Source organism: Nicotiana sylvestris, chromosome 8 (genome assembly GCF_000393655.2).
Source record: "Nicotiana sylvestris chromosome 8, ASM39365v2, whole genome shotgun sequence".
Lineage (NCBI taxonomy): Eukaryota > Viridiplantae > Streptophyta > Magnoliopsida > Solanales > Solanaceae > Nicotiana > Nicotiana sylvestris.
In genome coordinates this window covers 99,795,327-99,811,401 of record NC_091064.1, presented here as the reverse complement: position 1 = coordinate 99,811,401, position 16,075 = coordinate 99,795,327, and positions in this window count along the sequence as shown.

Genomic DNA, 16,075 nt, shown 5'->3' with positions numbered 1-16,075 from the left:
CTAGTCTATTAGAATCCCCTAGAGTAGTAAAATATATCTTTAGTTCATTTCATATATAACTAGCACTAGTCAATATCTAATATCACATATACATGTCTTTCTTCCATAACGTAAACCAAGCATTCATCTTAGATTCAATCCTATTCGAGAATCAAGCGTCGAAACATCTAGAAGGGTTGGCTTATAGTTATTCAATTACAGATACCTCCCTCTCCTAACCGACCCTTTCTAAAATACTCAAAAAAATCCCTTTTTTGTAAATTCTTTTGAACCTTACCTTTTCTTATTATTCCACCTAGATAAATCTAAATGGACAAATTGATTAGGCCGAATAATTCCATATGTATAGAAATATCATTATTTGATTGATCTAAGTTCATGCAATTTATTAATAAAAATGAATAATTTATTTATTAATTATTAATATTTTGGTCAATCGTTGAATAAAATCAACTGAAAGGGAAATCGTTTCGCCCTTTTTAATTTAATTTAATTACACGTCGTAAACCTATACAACAAGAATTATAATTATTGACAAAAATTCTTATATTCAAATTGTTTTAACAATGAATTAATAATGAGATGGACTAAGCAATCTAAAGTGAATATTCATTGAGACGAAGTATGATATTAAGTGAAGGAAAGGGGAATTTTAGGAAAAAGATCTTTTTTTTTTAGATCTTTTTCCCCTTACTCTTTAATATCATCGTAATTTTTTTGCTATCACTCTAGATCGTATATAAAATAGTTGTATATTTAGATTCCCCTATTCTATTCCCTAAGTTAAGTAATTCTCTTGAGCCACCCACCATATTTATACATTGCTTTGGGCTAAGCTAAATAAGACTATTTCAATGATGGCCCTCCATGGATTCACCTATATAAGCCGCGGCTAAAGTTGCAAAAATAAGAGCTTGAATACCACTTGTAAATAATCCAAGGAGCATGACAGGTATAGGAAGAGGTCTCGGGGGCCTCGAGTGAGTTTCGGGTGGTCAATCAGACCATTTCATGCTTTGGAAAAGTTGCAGGTTTTTGAGCTTCAGCTGTTGCAGAGTTTTCTTCTTCGCGATCGCGTAGAGCTTTTGTGGGGGCAACCCAGGTTGTTCTTTGCGGTCGGGAAGATGGATATACGATCGCATAAGGTGGCGAGATTGTTGATCGTGAACGCGTGGAGAAGGTCGTGTTCGCGTAGAGTTAAGTGGACCAGGGGTTTAACTGGAGATTGTTCGTCGCGAACGCGGTTCCCTGTCCGTGTGTAGGATGCCTGAGCATCGCGTTTGATAACTAGGAATTTTGACGTGTTTTATGCTCCTTCCTACTTACGCTCTGATAATAAATTCTTACAAAATAGTCCCAAAAGGCTCATAAGTTGTGCTTGATTGCAGGTTTGATCGACAAAGTGACAAAATGTTAAAGATCGGCTCAGAAGGAGTAAAACCTGCTCAAGTACCAAAGACAAGTCAAATTCAGGACAAAAGGGCCCAGTACGGCCGCACTACACTTTGTGCGGTCCGCACTAGGGGATTCAAAGAGCTGGCAAATCGAGCCTCAAGGAAGTGCAGCCGCATTCGATCCTGCGCGGTCTCCTTGAAGGTTCCGCGACCGCACTGCCATTTTGTGCGGTCCACGGAGGAGACGATTAGAGAGATGTCCAGTGCCAACTTCAAACCCATACGGTCCACGGTCATGTTTGTGCGGACCACGCTAGTTGCCTCCGCGGCCGCGGTCCATTCTGCATGGTCCGCGGAGCCTGAGTTCAGAGAGCCAAGACTTCAAGTCCAAGAGCCTAGTGCGGCCGCGGTCCATTCTTTGCGGTCCGCACGGACCTCGCAGGGGCATTTTTGTCCAGTTTTTCCAGCTTAGTGTAAATAGAATATTTTTTCATCTTTAGGGCATCAGATATTATCAGACATTAGTTGCACTCGTGAGAAGACCATCTATAGCCATTTTGGGCATTTTTACTTAGTTTTCATCATTGAATCTTTGTATTTACTTTAACAATTAATTATTATGCCTTGTTCTTCATTTATTTCTCTATTTTCTTCTTCAAGCATGAGTAGCTAAACCCATTAGCTAGGGTTGTGGCTCAATTCTAGTGTGGGTAATTGATGGGTGTTGCCATCGAGGGTTAGATTGACTATGGGTGTTTGCTATTTGGGTCAATTTTATGGTTTAATCTATGAATTGGTGGTTGCAAACACTGGTTTGTGCTAAGTTGACTTGGCTCTTCTTGAGAAAGAGAGCCTAAGTCTCCAAAATTGACCCAACAAGGAATTGGGATGGACTCAAGAGAATTGATAGTCCTAATTAAAGGGTTAAACCTCGAGAGAGTAATTACCCAACTTGAATCCTAGTTGCTTAAGCTAATTTACCTACCCATTTGGTCTCGAGAGAGTCAATTGATCACTCTCTCTACCGAGAGGTGTGAGAGTGGGTAAAATTGTGCAACGGTTATAGCATATTTCCCCAATCATGTCAATCGAACCTTAGAAGCATTTACCCGTCAATTACCCACCTAGGTGAAAGTCACTACCCTAGTGCCTTTCTACCCATTAGATAAAACTCTAGCAATTTTCTCATTAGCATAATTTAGTTCTAATTAGTAGTTGATAATATTAGTTTGTTAAAGAAAAATCAAAAGATGTTTGGAAGTGCCATTTGGAACAATTACACGACTCTAGTCTAGATAGATACTCGACTCTATTCCTAGCTCCCTGTGGAAATCGATCCCGACCCACAAATCGGGTAAAAGCTATTTCGACCCTCTCTTCCTACTTTTTAGTAGTGCAGAGTAGGCAGCGATCAACTTTTTGGCGCCGTTGCCGGGGAGCTAACGGTTTTGGCTATCTATTTAGTTAGTTTTGTGTATTGTTCTTCTTTCTTTCTTTGTTACTTACTTGTTTGTGTCATTACTCAGGGTCCAACATGGCTTTAAACAATGCTAATGACCCTCTTGGAAACGTGATAGCGGGGGAGGTGGTAGATGATCTTGAGCAAGATGAGGGGCCTCTTGCACCTCAAGGTTAACGAAGAGGCCGGAATGCCAATGCTAATCCAAATGACAATATTTCAGACCCTTCCCTGGTTCCTCCAAGAGTGGCTCCCAGAGTTTTACCGAACCAGGGCTACGCAAGTGCTATTGTCCCACCCCGAATCCGGGCGGCCAACTTTCAGATAACCAATGTGATGTTGACCTTACTTGAGCAGCATGGGTACCACGGGCGCTACAAATCAAAATGCCTACAAACATCTCAAGGGGTTCGTAGATACATGCTGGGGGAGAAAACAGACGAATGTGTCCTAGGATGCGTTGAGATTGAGACTTTTCCCGTTCTCCCTTCGGGGAAAGGCATTAGATTGGCTCGAGAGACTCCCCAACCATTCCATCACAACTTGGGATGAGTTGGCGGATAAGTTTATTGCCAAATTCTTCTCTCCTAGTCATATGGCGGCACTTCGAGATGAAATATTAGCCTTCAAGCAAAAGCTAACGGAACCTTTGCATAAGATTTGGGAGCGGTATAGAATGATGGTGAAGGAGTGCCCAAATAATGATATGACCGAGGCCATGATCCAACAAACCTTCTACCGAGACATAAATACTACAAATCAATGCATTGTTAACCAATTGAACAGGGGCAATTTTATGAAGCTTTTTTATGAGGAGGCATGTGATGTACTTGATGAAATGGCAGTCACTTCTTCAGCGTGGCAGAGTAGAGCAAATGTGCCTCAAGGTGACCCTATGATTATCCATTTGCACAAGGAATTACATGATCATGGGCAAGCAATAGCTGAGCTTACTACTACGATGAATCAATTGGCTAAGGCACAATTGCAACAAGTTCAGAATCCTCTCCAAGTGAATGCCATGGAGGGTGTTAGTATGCTTGTCAACAAGAGAAGGCAAAGGAGGCAACAAAATTAAGGAAATTCTGAGCAATTTGTTGATGAATATGATGGGTGTCAAAATGATGGTTATGATGACCAAGAAGAGGTACAATATGTCAACAACTATCAAGGCAATAGAGGCAACTCTTCAAACCAATAATGGCGACCCCAAGGAAATTGGGGCAATCAACAACAAAGTGGTGGCAATTGGAACAACAACAACTAAAACAACAATTGGGGTAATCAGAACAACAACCAAGGCAATTGGAATGGAAATAACAACAACTGGGGAAACAACAACAATCAAGGCGGGCGGAACAACAATGGAAACCAAGGCAACCGGGGGCAAGTCTTTTATAGTCCCCCAATGTACCAACAAATGAACAATCCACCCCCTTTCCCTTCTCAAGGTCCTAGTTCTTCTAGTAATGATATAGGTAGAATTGAAATGATGTTCGAGCAGATGATGAAGAGGAATTCGGATTCGGATGCACAGTTAGCTTCTCACAACACCTTTATCCGAAACTTGGAGGTGCAATTAGGCCAAATCTCTCAGTCATTGAATACTCGCCCGAAGGGTGCTCTACCAAGTGATACGGTAGTGAACCCAAAGGGTGGGAACAATCATGTCATGACGGTCACAACAAGAAGTGGGAGAGGCGGTGATGTGAATGCCTCTAAGCGAAAGCAAGTTGTCGATGATGATGTTGAGTTGCAAGATGACGAAGTCCCTTTGGTAGTTGAAGATGTGGTTGATGAAAATATGAACAATGAAGTGAGGATTGATATTGAAGAAGTCGAGGTGGAAACCCAAAATGATGTGAACCCATTTAGGGAACACATAATTGACATGCCGGAGCCGATTGTGCCAAAAGCCAAGGCTCATTTTCCAAGGCCACCTCCACCTTATCCTCAAAGGCTCGCAAAGCGGAAGAATGATAATCAGTTTAAAAAGTTCATTGATATGATGAAGAGCTTATCTATTAATGTGCCATTGGTGGAGGCACTTGAACAAATGTCGGGCTATGCAAAATTCATGAAAGACTTGGTCATAAAGAAGCGTTCTATGGATTGTGAAACTATAAATATGACTCACCAAGTTAGTGCTATAGTGCATTCAATGGCCCCAAAGCTTGAAGATCCCGGTGCTTTCACCATTCCTTGCACCATTGGGAGTGCGAATTTTGCCAAGGCTCTATGTGACTTGGGAGCTAGTATCAATTTAATGCCCTACTCGATTTTCAAAACTTTGGGTATCGGGCAACCTAGGCCAACCTCAATGAGACTTCAAATGGCGGATCGATCTATGAAGCGACCTTTGAGCATTATTGATGATGTGCTTATCCGGGTGGACAAATTTAAAATTGCCGGCCAATTTTGTGATTTTGGATTGTGAGGTGGACTATGAGGTTCCTATTATCCTAGGAAGGCCTTTCCTTGCAACGGGGAAGGCATTGGTTGATGTTGAAGCGGGTGAGCTCACTTTCTGAGTGGGAGATGAAAAGGTCGTTTTCCACGTTTGCAAATCTATGAAGCAACCGAATAGCACTGAGGTGTGCTCATTTGTAGACCTTATCACAACTGTGATTATGGACGATACCAATGCTATGATCAACGTGGAGGATCCTCTTGAAGTAGTGCTTTTAAACATGGATGTCAATGATGATGCTAGTAGAGTGGAGTGCGTGAATGCCCTACATGGGATGGGCTCTTATTCTTATGAGCTGAGGAAATTATCTTTGGATCTTGAAATCGGAAAACTCCACCAACAAAGCCATCAATTGAGGAGCCACCGTGTGTTGGAGTTGAAACCACTTCCTCCACACCTCAGGTATGAATTCTTAGGCTCAAATTCTACTTTACTAGTTATTCTTTCTTCTTGCCTTACTAACATGCAGGTTGAGGCCACTTTGGCGGTGCTTCAAAAGCGGAAAAAGGCAATTGGATGGACTCTAGCCGACATTCAGGGAATAAGCCCCACATTTTGCATGCACAAAATTATCTTGGAGGAGGATGCAACGCCTTCCTTGGAGCATCAAAGAAGATTTAACGAGGCTATGTAAGAAGTGGTGAAGAAAGAGGTGATCAAATGGTTGGATGTCGGGGTTGTGTACCCCATTTCTGATAGCTCGTGGACTTCTCCGGTGCAATGTGTATCGAAGAAGGGTGGTATGACTGTGGTGACCAATGACATCAATGAACTTATTCATACTCGGACAGTCATAGGTTGGAGGGTTTGTATGGACTACCGGAAGCTAAACAAGGTGACCCGAAAGGACCATTTCCCATTGCCATTCCTTGACCAAATGCTTGATCGTCTCGCGGGGCGTGCTTTTTATTGCTTTTTGGATGGGTACTCGGGGTATAATCAAATATTAATTGCCCCGAAGGACCAAGAGAAGACCACCTTTACTTGTCCATATGGAACCTTCGCTTTCTCTCGGATGTCGTTCGGGTTGTGTAATGCTCCGGCGACATTCCAAAGATGCATGATGGCTATTTTCACCGACATGGTGGAAGATATATTGGAGGTCTTCATGGATGATTTTAGCATGGTTGGTGATTCCTTTGAAGAGTGTTTGGGTAATTTGGATAGAGTGTTGGCCCGGTGTGAAGACACAAACCTCGTACTCAATTGGGAAAAATGCCATTTTATGGTTGAAGAGGGTATAGTGTTGGGTCACAAAATTTCAAAACGAGGGATTGAAGTTGATAAAGCCAAGATAGAGGTGATTTCAAGGCTTCCTCCCCCATTTCTGTCAAAGGGGTGAGGAGTTTTCTTGGGCACGCGGGTTTTTACTGGAGGTTTATAAAAGATTTTTCAAAAGTGGTACACCCCTTGTGCAAGTTGCTAGAAAAGGATGCAAAGTTTGTGTTCGATGAGGGATGTATGCAAGCTTTCGAGATTCTCAAGCTTAAGTTGACCACTACCCCTATCATTACCGCACCAAATTAGAGCTTGCCTTTCGAGCTCATGTGTGATGCAAGTGACGTTGCGGTTGGGGATGTTTTGGGTCAAAGGGTTAACAAGATGTTTCATCCAGTGTACTACGCAAGCAAGACCATGAATGAGGCTCAAAGGAACTATACAGTCACCGAGAAAGAGTTTTTGGCTATAGTGTTTGCAATGGAAAAGTTTTGACCATATCTTATGGGGCCAAAGTTATAGTGCACACTGATCATGCTGCCCTTAGGTACTTGATGACAAAGAAAGACTCCAAGGCAAGATTGATGAGATGGGTGTTACTACTCCAAGAGTTTGATCTAGAAATTGTGGACCGGAAAGGTAGTGAGAACCAAGTGGAGGAACACTTGTCCCGTTTGGAGGAGGAGGGGAGGCCTTGTGATGGCCTTGAGATCAATGATTCATTTCCCAACGAACAACTCCTTGCGGTGTCAATGAATGATATGCCATGGTTTGCTGATGTTGCCAATTACCTTGTGACTGGAGTAATCCCATGTGATCTCTCTTCTAACCAAAGGAAGAAGCTCAAGCAGGATAGTTTGGATTTCTATTGGGATGAGCCATACTTGTTCAAGATTTGCACGGATGGTGTGATTCGTAGACGTGTCCCATAGGAAGAACAATTGAGTATCTTAGAGACTTTCCATTCTTCACCTATGGTGGCCATCATGGTGGGGTGAGGACCGCCTCGAAAGTTCTTAGTTGCGGATTTTATTGGCCCACCTTGTTCAAAGATGCGGGTGATGTTGTGAAGAGGTGTGACGATTGCCAAAGAGCGGGCAAAATTTCAAAAAGGGATGAGATGCCTCTCAACACCATTCTTGAAGTGGATATCTTTGATGTTTGGGGCATCGATTTCATGGGTCCATTTGTTAGCTCTTGTGGGAATACTTACATTCTCGTGGTGGTTGACTATGTCTCAAAATGGGTTGAAACCGTGGCTTTGCCTAACAATGAAGCCCGGAGTGTTGTTGCATTTCTTAAAAAGAGCATCTTCACAAGGTTTGGCACTCCTCGTGCGATTATTAGTGATGGGGGTCTCACTTTTGCAATAAAGCTTTCGACACATTGCTTCCAAGTACAGTGTCAATAATAAGGTTTAGACCCCTTGTCATCCTCAATCTAGTGGTCAAGTGGAAGTCTCCAACAGAGAAATCAAAAGTATCTTGTCAAAGACGGTTAATGCAAATAGGACCGATTGGTGGAAGAAGTTGGATGACCTCTATGGGCTTATCGGACGGCCTACAAAACTCCAATTGGGATGTCTCCATATCGGTTAGTGTTTGGGAAAGCATGCCATCTTCCGGTTGAGTTAGAGCACAAAGCCATGTGGGCTTTGAGAAAGTTAAATCTTGAATGGGATGTTGCAGCTAATCTTTGTGTTGAACAACTCAATGAACTCGATGAATTTTGAGTCCATGCCTACTCCAGTTCGTCCTTGTATAAGGACAAGATGAAGTACCTTCATGGACTAATATGCTCGTGGAAAGGAGTTCAATGTAGGTGATTTGGTTCTCTTATTCAACTCCTGGTTACGTCTGTTTCCGGGAAAGCTCAAATCCAAATGAGTGGACCGTTTGAAGTTGTGTTTGTGACCCCTTTTGTGCTCTTGATTTGAAAAACAAAAATGGTGAAGTCTTTAGAGTTAATGGGCAGCGGGTCAAGCATTATCTTGGAAAGTTTGATGACAGTCATGTAGTGGCGCTCCTTCATCTCAAGTGATGTGGTGGTAACATGCGTCATGCCGCGACGTTAAATCAGACGCTTCTTGGGAGGCAACCCATGTCTTTTTATTCTTGTTTTCTTTGATTTTCTTTGTAGTGTGGGATTGATTTTTTTGCTAATTGGTTGTGAGATGTGCGCGACGTTAAATCAGACCCATGTCTTTCTCTGAAGTTGCCAGTACGGTCGCCCTACACTTTGTACGGTCCGCACTGGTGTGATCAATGTGAGGACTCTCTGAAGTCTACCACCACGGCCGCATTGCAATTTGTGCGGACCGCAGTGGACCTCTGCGGCCGCGGGCTGTTTTAAAGGATCGCAGAGGTTGCCTTCTCAAACTTTTTCTAAACAAAACCCAATGCGGACCGCGGTCCAGTTTGTGCGGCCACGCTGGTAGGTGAGTATGGGTCCCAGTAGTTTTTCTATAAATAGACCTCAGAGACCCCTGTTTACACTTTTCGCAAATTTTACACTCATAGAGACTAAACACTCTTCTCTTTTGCTTGTTAATTTTGTTCATTACAGTTAACTTTTCATTTTTTTAGCATGTATTTCTTCCATCTCTTATATTCTCTTCACTAGATTAATTAGATTAGTTAATTGTTAGTTTAATTAGTCTTAGGTAGTACAAAATGGACTGGGTAAACATATGGAAACATCAACTAGGGACAAATTTAGGCTTAAAAGCAAAAATCTTAACCTTAACTCAGTGCCATATTTGGGCACCCTCCGCGGACCGCGGTCATGTTTGTGCGGTCTGCGGTGCCCTTGTGCGATCTGCAGTACCACTTTGTGCGGACCAAGGTGATGAACTTATGCAAGGTGACCTTAAGCCCAGTGCAGCCGCACTATATTTTGTGCGGTCCGCACTGGCCCACCGCGGCCGCGGTACTACTTTGTGCGATCCGCGGTGGTCAGATTCAGAGGGGGGTATTCTGAGTCCCACCCCTGTACGGACCGAGGTTGTTTTTGTGCGGTCCGCGGTGGTCTAAGTGTGGCCACACTCCTTTTTTGTGCGGTCCGCACAGGCCGTGTTCTGCAACTGTTTTTGCAATTGTGTTATTCTGTTCTGCAATTCTTACTACACTAATGTCTCACTATCTCTGCTGATACTAACAAAGTTAGATACTTGTGCTTGCAGACAATGGTTACTCAAAGAGGAAGAGGCTCAAAACAACCCGAGAGAGGTGAATCCTCCCGGAGAGGCAAGGGCCAGAAGATGATCCGACGCACTCCCCAAGTGAGAAAAAGTATTAAAAAGCTACGGAAAGCAATTAAAGCTGCTGATAGAGCTTATGACCAGTCGGGGAGTGAGTACATGCCTTCCCAGGATATTTCCTCTGATTCTGTGCCTGAATTTGTCCCTGACTGGCCCGGAAGAATAAGATTGACTGATGATACTCCTCCACCCACACCCACTGCCCAAGCAGCAGATCATGTCTCCACTGAGTCGTCTGAGGGCTCAGCAGCTGGCAGTGGCGAGTACTCCACCTCCTCCAAAGCTTCATTATCCGGGAGAGTGCAGGCAGAGGTGATGAGGGAGATGAGAAGGTACCTGAGAGGGGTGAGCCTCAGGTTGGGGGGATTTCCCGTACTAGGAAACCCGAAATGTGGGAAGACAGGTTTGTAAACCAAGTAGCATACCACAAATTTAGGGAGTGGTGGCCGCTGCGAAAACTAATTTTGGAGAGGAGTTTCGTAGATAGAGATCTTCTACCCCTAAACCCTGATGTGCATAGACACTTTAGAACAAGAGTGGGGTGGGAGCACTTTATAAATGACTGTGGGGAGGCAAATGAACACTTGGTCAAAGAGTTTTACTGTAATGTGGCCCACATCATCAAGGGCTCCAAAGTGACTAAGGTTCGAAACAAAAAGGTGTTGTTCTACGGGAAGTCTCTGAATGAATATTTGAGTTACAATGAGGAAGATGAGTCTCTCTATATGGCAAAGATGGAGATGGGCGAGGAGGTCCGTCCATGGTTAGCTCAGTACCTGGCAATCCCAAGTACCGTTCTGGAGTGGTTGACTGTTGGGGTAAAGATACTACGGAGGACTCTTAACTTTGAGGCGAGGGGTTGAGAGACGTTTGTATGCAGCCGATTAGACCTCACTTCCCATGATCAGACTCTACCTCTCTACCAGGCTGTCCTAGTTGCTTCCATCATGGCAGGGTACCCCATCAATGTGGGGAATGTGATATCCCACATCATCTCTATTGTGGGTACTGAGACTGACAGGAACTACCCTTTCCCCAACACCCTGACTATGTACTTCAGAGATTTAAAGGTAGAAAAGAGGCGGTTTGACATCAAGGTAAAGGCCACAGCCCCATTCTCATGGTATAGTCTGAGGGGACCAGACAACCCCAAAGACAAGAGCTACAAGGCACCCGCTTCTGCCCCAACTGGCCAGTCTGAAGAGCCAGTTGTGGTAGAGGCCCCCATTGAGCCTGCCTCTACCTCTACTGAGATGCCTCCCGGACCCTCTACTTCAGATATTCCTCCTGGCTCTTCCACATCAGCGGGCCCAGAAATTCCATCTACTCGGGCCCATCTTATCACTGCCCACTGACTGAACCAGACACTTCAGAGTTTAAACAACCGAATGTATACTACATCATCCAAGTTGTCTACTTTGACCTCCACCATTGCGGCTCAGTCGGTCCCTCAGCCAGCACAGGTCCCACAGTCTATAGAGGATGCCTTGAAGAAGATAATTGAAAACCAAGAAAAGATCCTCAGTTCCCAGGCTGATTTGGCAAAGGCAGTGGATTCACATGGCAAGGCTCTGAAGGAGCTTGCCAAGGAGCACAAGAAGCTGCACAAGACACGGGCTTCCAAGGAGTCCGTGAAAGAGATGAGGGCGGATGTAGATAGACTAAAGGTAGACCAGCTGCCTTTAGACTTATTGTTTGAGGACCCAACTCTAGCAGCAGTGCCAGCAGTAGAGCCATAGCAGGAGCAGTCACTACAACCTCCGAAGAGGAGAAGGATGATCCCAAGCGCAGATGATGCCATCATCCAGTTGGCGGACCCACCGGAGGCTTCCTCCAGTCAGCCAGAGGATGTATCTGATGCACAACCTGTCCAGGTCTAGGCCCAGGTTCCAGTAGCTGAGCAGCAGGATACTAGGAACCAGTCTGAGGTTCCCAAGCATACAGAGGACCCAGGGACCACCCATGATCCGATGCATATGGACACGACTTAGGGAGTCTTCATATCCTTCCTCTATTTTAATTTTGGTGCTTATTTGATTTAGTTGGCATTGAGGACAATTCCAGCTTTTATTTGAGGGGGTGTGCCCTTTATCTTTGGATGACTGTACATATACTGCTTTAGTTTATGCTTTCTTGATTTTCATTTGGTCTGTATTTAATCGTACACTTAGTTACTTGCCCTGAATGTTTGTTGAGGCGAAATCTTAGGTGAAATTTGACTTGAGAAGTGGTTATAGGCTCTCCTTGATCCAAATGATAGTCGAACAATTCCATAGCCTACCAATGATATGATCCCTAGTAAACCCTTTTGAGCCTTAAACCTTTTTCTTTCAGAAACCATGATACAAGCCTACACCCGTTCTAAAAGATACACTCTTTTGGCACTCGATCTTTCCTTGAGCACATGGCAAAAGTATAAGTTTGGGGGGAGAGACGAGGAAGGGAACAAAGTGGAAAAGTTACAAAAGTGAAGAAAAGGAAAGGCAATGAAAAAGAAAGAAAAGAAAAAGACAAAAAGAAAACTCAATGTGAAAAAGAATAGAAAGGGATTCAAGAGAAGCAAAAGAAAGAAAGGTGTGGAAAGATGAGTGAATTCCCATTAACCTCGGTTGGTGTGCTAATACTCTAAAAGGTGAGGTTTGTTTAGGGAGAGTTGAGGATATGTGAGTTTGGGTTCCACAATGACCGAAGTAATTGAGAGAGTTCTTTGATGTAATGAGTCAACTCTTGATGTTCTTGTGTAACACTTGATCCATGGTTTATCAAAGGTTAAATGTTGTTAATGGTTCATTCGCATTGAGGGCAATTGTTAGTCCCAATTGATGCTTGTTGAGGTTACTTTAGGATAGCTAAAAATACTTGGATTTTTCCTAAGGGGTGGGTCTTATTTTGTTTTCTTGAGGACAAGAAAAAACTTAAGTTTGGGGGACTTGATAACTAGGAATTTTGACGTGTTTTATGCTCCTTCCTGCTTATGCTTTGATTATAAATTCTTACAAAATAGTCCCAAAAGGCTCATAAGTTGTGCTTGATTGCAGGTTTGATCGACAAAGTGACAAAATGTCAAAGATCGGCTCAAAAGGAGTAAAACCTGCTCAAGTACCAAAGAAAAGGCAAACTCAGGACAAAAAGGCTTAGTGCGGCCGCACTACACTTTGTGCGGTCCGCACCAGGGGATTCATAGAGCTAGCAAATCGAGCCTCAAGGCAGTGTAGTCGCATTCGATCTTGCGCGGTCCGCATTGAAGGCTCCGCGGCCGCACTACCATTTTGTGCGGTCCGTGAAGGAGAAGATCAGAGATATGTCCAATGCCAACTTCAAACCCATGCGGTCCACGGTCATGTTTGTGCAGACCGCGCTAGTTGCCCCGTGGCCGCAGTCCATTCTACGCGGTCCACAGAGCCTGAGTTCAGAGAGCCAAGACTTCAAGTCCAAGAGCCTAGTGCAGCCGCGGTCCATTCTGTGCGGTTTGCACTGACCCCACAGGGGCATTTTTGTCCATTTTTTCCAGCTTAGTATAAATAGAATATTTTTTCATTTTTAGGGCATCAGATATTATCAGACATTAGCTGCGCTCGTCAGAAGACCATATGTATCCATTTTGGGTATTTTTACTTAGTTTTCATCATTGAATCTTTGTATTTACTTTAGCAATTAATTATTATGCCTTGTTCTTCATCTATTTCTCTATTTTCTTCTTCAAGCATGAGTAGCTAAACCCATTAGCTAGGGTTGTGGCTCAACCCTAGTATGGGTAATTGATGGGTGTTTCCATCTAGGGTTAGATTGACTATGAGTGTTTGCTATTTGGGTCAATTTTATGGTTTAATCTATGAATTGGTGGTTGCAAACACTGGTTTGTGCTAAGTTGACTTGGCTCTTCTTGAGAAAGAGAGCCTAAGTCTCCAAAATTGACCCAACAAGGAATTGGGATGGACTCAAGAGAATTGATAGTCCCAATTAAAGGGTTAAACCTCGAGAGAGTAATTACCCAACTTGAACCCTAGTTGCTTGAGCTAATTTGCCTACCCATTTGGTCTTGAGAGAGTCAATTGGGCAAAATCACTCTCTCTATTGAGAGGTGTGAGAGTGGGTAAAATTGTGCAACGGTTATAGCATATTTCCCCAATCATGTCAATCGAACCTTAGAAGCATTTACCCGTCAATTACCCACCTAGGTGAAAGTCACTACCCTAGTGCCTTTCTACCCATTAGATACAACTCTAGCAATTTTCTCATTAGCATAATTTAGTTCTATTAGTAGTTGATAATATTAGTTTATTACAGAAAAATCAAAAGATATTTGGAAGTGACATTTGAAACAATTACACGACTCTGGTCTAGATAGATACTCGACTCCATTCCTAGCTCCCTATGGAAATCGATCCCGATCCACAAATCGGGTAAAAGCTATTGCGACCCTCTCTTCCTACTTTTTAGTAGTGCGGAGTAGGCAGCGATCAGCATTCACGTGGGAGTTGATGCGTTCGCGTAGGGTAAATTTTGGGTTCTGAGAAATTGAGTTTCGTGATCGCGAAGGAAGTCCCGCGATCACGATGAAGGATTTCAGGCATGGGCAGAAGGTTTAAATAGTCGTCTTGTTCGTGATTTTGGGGTTTCTTTCCACCATTTTTGATCGTTTTTGGAGCTTTTTGAAAAGGATTTAAGAGGGATTCAAGGGGAATCACTTGGAGATAAGATCCATGGACTTAAAACTCGATTCTAATGTGAAATCTACCTAATTAATCATGGAATCTAAGCCAAAAATTGAAGAACTAGGGCTTGAAATTGGAGACCTAGAATTTGGAATTTGAGGGGTCATTTGTGGTTGGATTTTGATGTTTTTAGTATGACTGAACTCGGGGAATGATAAGGAATCCATTGATGTGAATTTTATCCGAATCCGAGACGTGGGCTCGGGGTCATATTTTGGTAATTTCGGGATTTGTGTTGTAAATTGATTATTTTCGCTTGAGCTTCGTTCCCTTAGCATATCTTGACGTCGTGGTTCTGATTTTGGATAGATTCGACGCGAGTGGAGGCCGATTTTGAGGGGCAAAGGCGTTGCGGGCTAGAGTTTGAACCGGATTGAGGTGAGTAATGATTGTAAATGATGTTGTGAGGGTATAAAACCCCGGATTACACATTGTTATGCTATATTGAGGTGACGCACACGCTTGATAACGAGCGTGGGTTCATGCACTGTTGGGGATTGTGACTTAGTCCGTCCCGAATGACTATTTTACCGCATATTTAACTGAAATCTATTTGCTATCATCATGATTTGGGCTGAATACCATATTTGGGCCTCGTGCCAAGTATTTGAACCCTTCGAGGATTTTTATTGATATTTTCTCACTGTTTTGACTTTATACTTGCACTCAGTCATGTTATATTCCACTGTTTTCATACTCGGCCATGTTTACTATGTTTTTAACACTTAAATGATCTTTTAAATGATATTTGGGATGAGAATCATGTTTTACTATTGCCCGAGTGTCTTGTGAGGATTTTGACTGTACCAAAAAAAAGAAATGGTTAATGATACAATCAACCAATGAGTTATGACTTAATTATTCCCTCGCTAGGACTCATCCAGTCGAAGTAACTAAGAACTTCGGATTGAAGTAATAAGATTATTGAATCATCAGAACTACTTCGATATATCTTTTTTACTTTTTAGCCACAGAGTCTTTGTGAACCCATACGACTTTCGTTCTTCCATTTCTTGGTTCGAACTGTTAGTTGAATTATTTCTTGATTTCATCCGTTTATTCATTCAATTCACAGTCACAAGGGGCCGGAAGGACTTCTAGTCTATTAGAATCCCCTAGAGTAGTAAAATATATCTTTAGTTCATTTCATATATAACTAGCACTAGTCAATATCTAATATCACATATACATGTCTTTCTTCCATAACGTAAACCAAGCATTCATCTTAGATTCAATCCTATTCGAGAATCAAGCGTCGAAACATCTAGAAGGGTTGGCTTATAGTTATTCAATTACAGATACCTCCCTCTCCTAACCGACCCTTTCTAAAATACTCAAAAAAATCCCTTTTTTGTAAATTCTTTTGAACCTTACCTTTTCTTATTATTCCACCTAGATAAATCTAAATGGACAAATTGATTAGGCCGAATAATTCCATATGTATAGAAATATCATTATTTGATTGATCTAAGTTCATGCAATTTATTAATAAAAATGAATAATTTATTTATTAATTATTAATATTTTGGTCAATCGTTGAATAAAATCAACTGAAAGGGA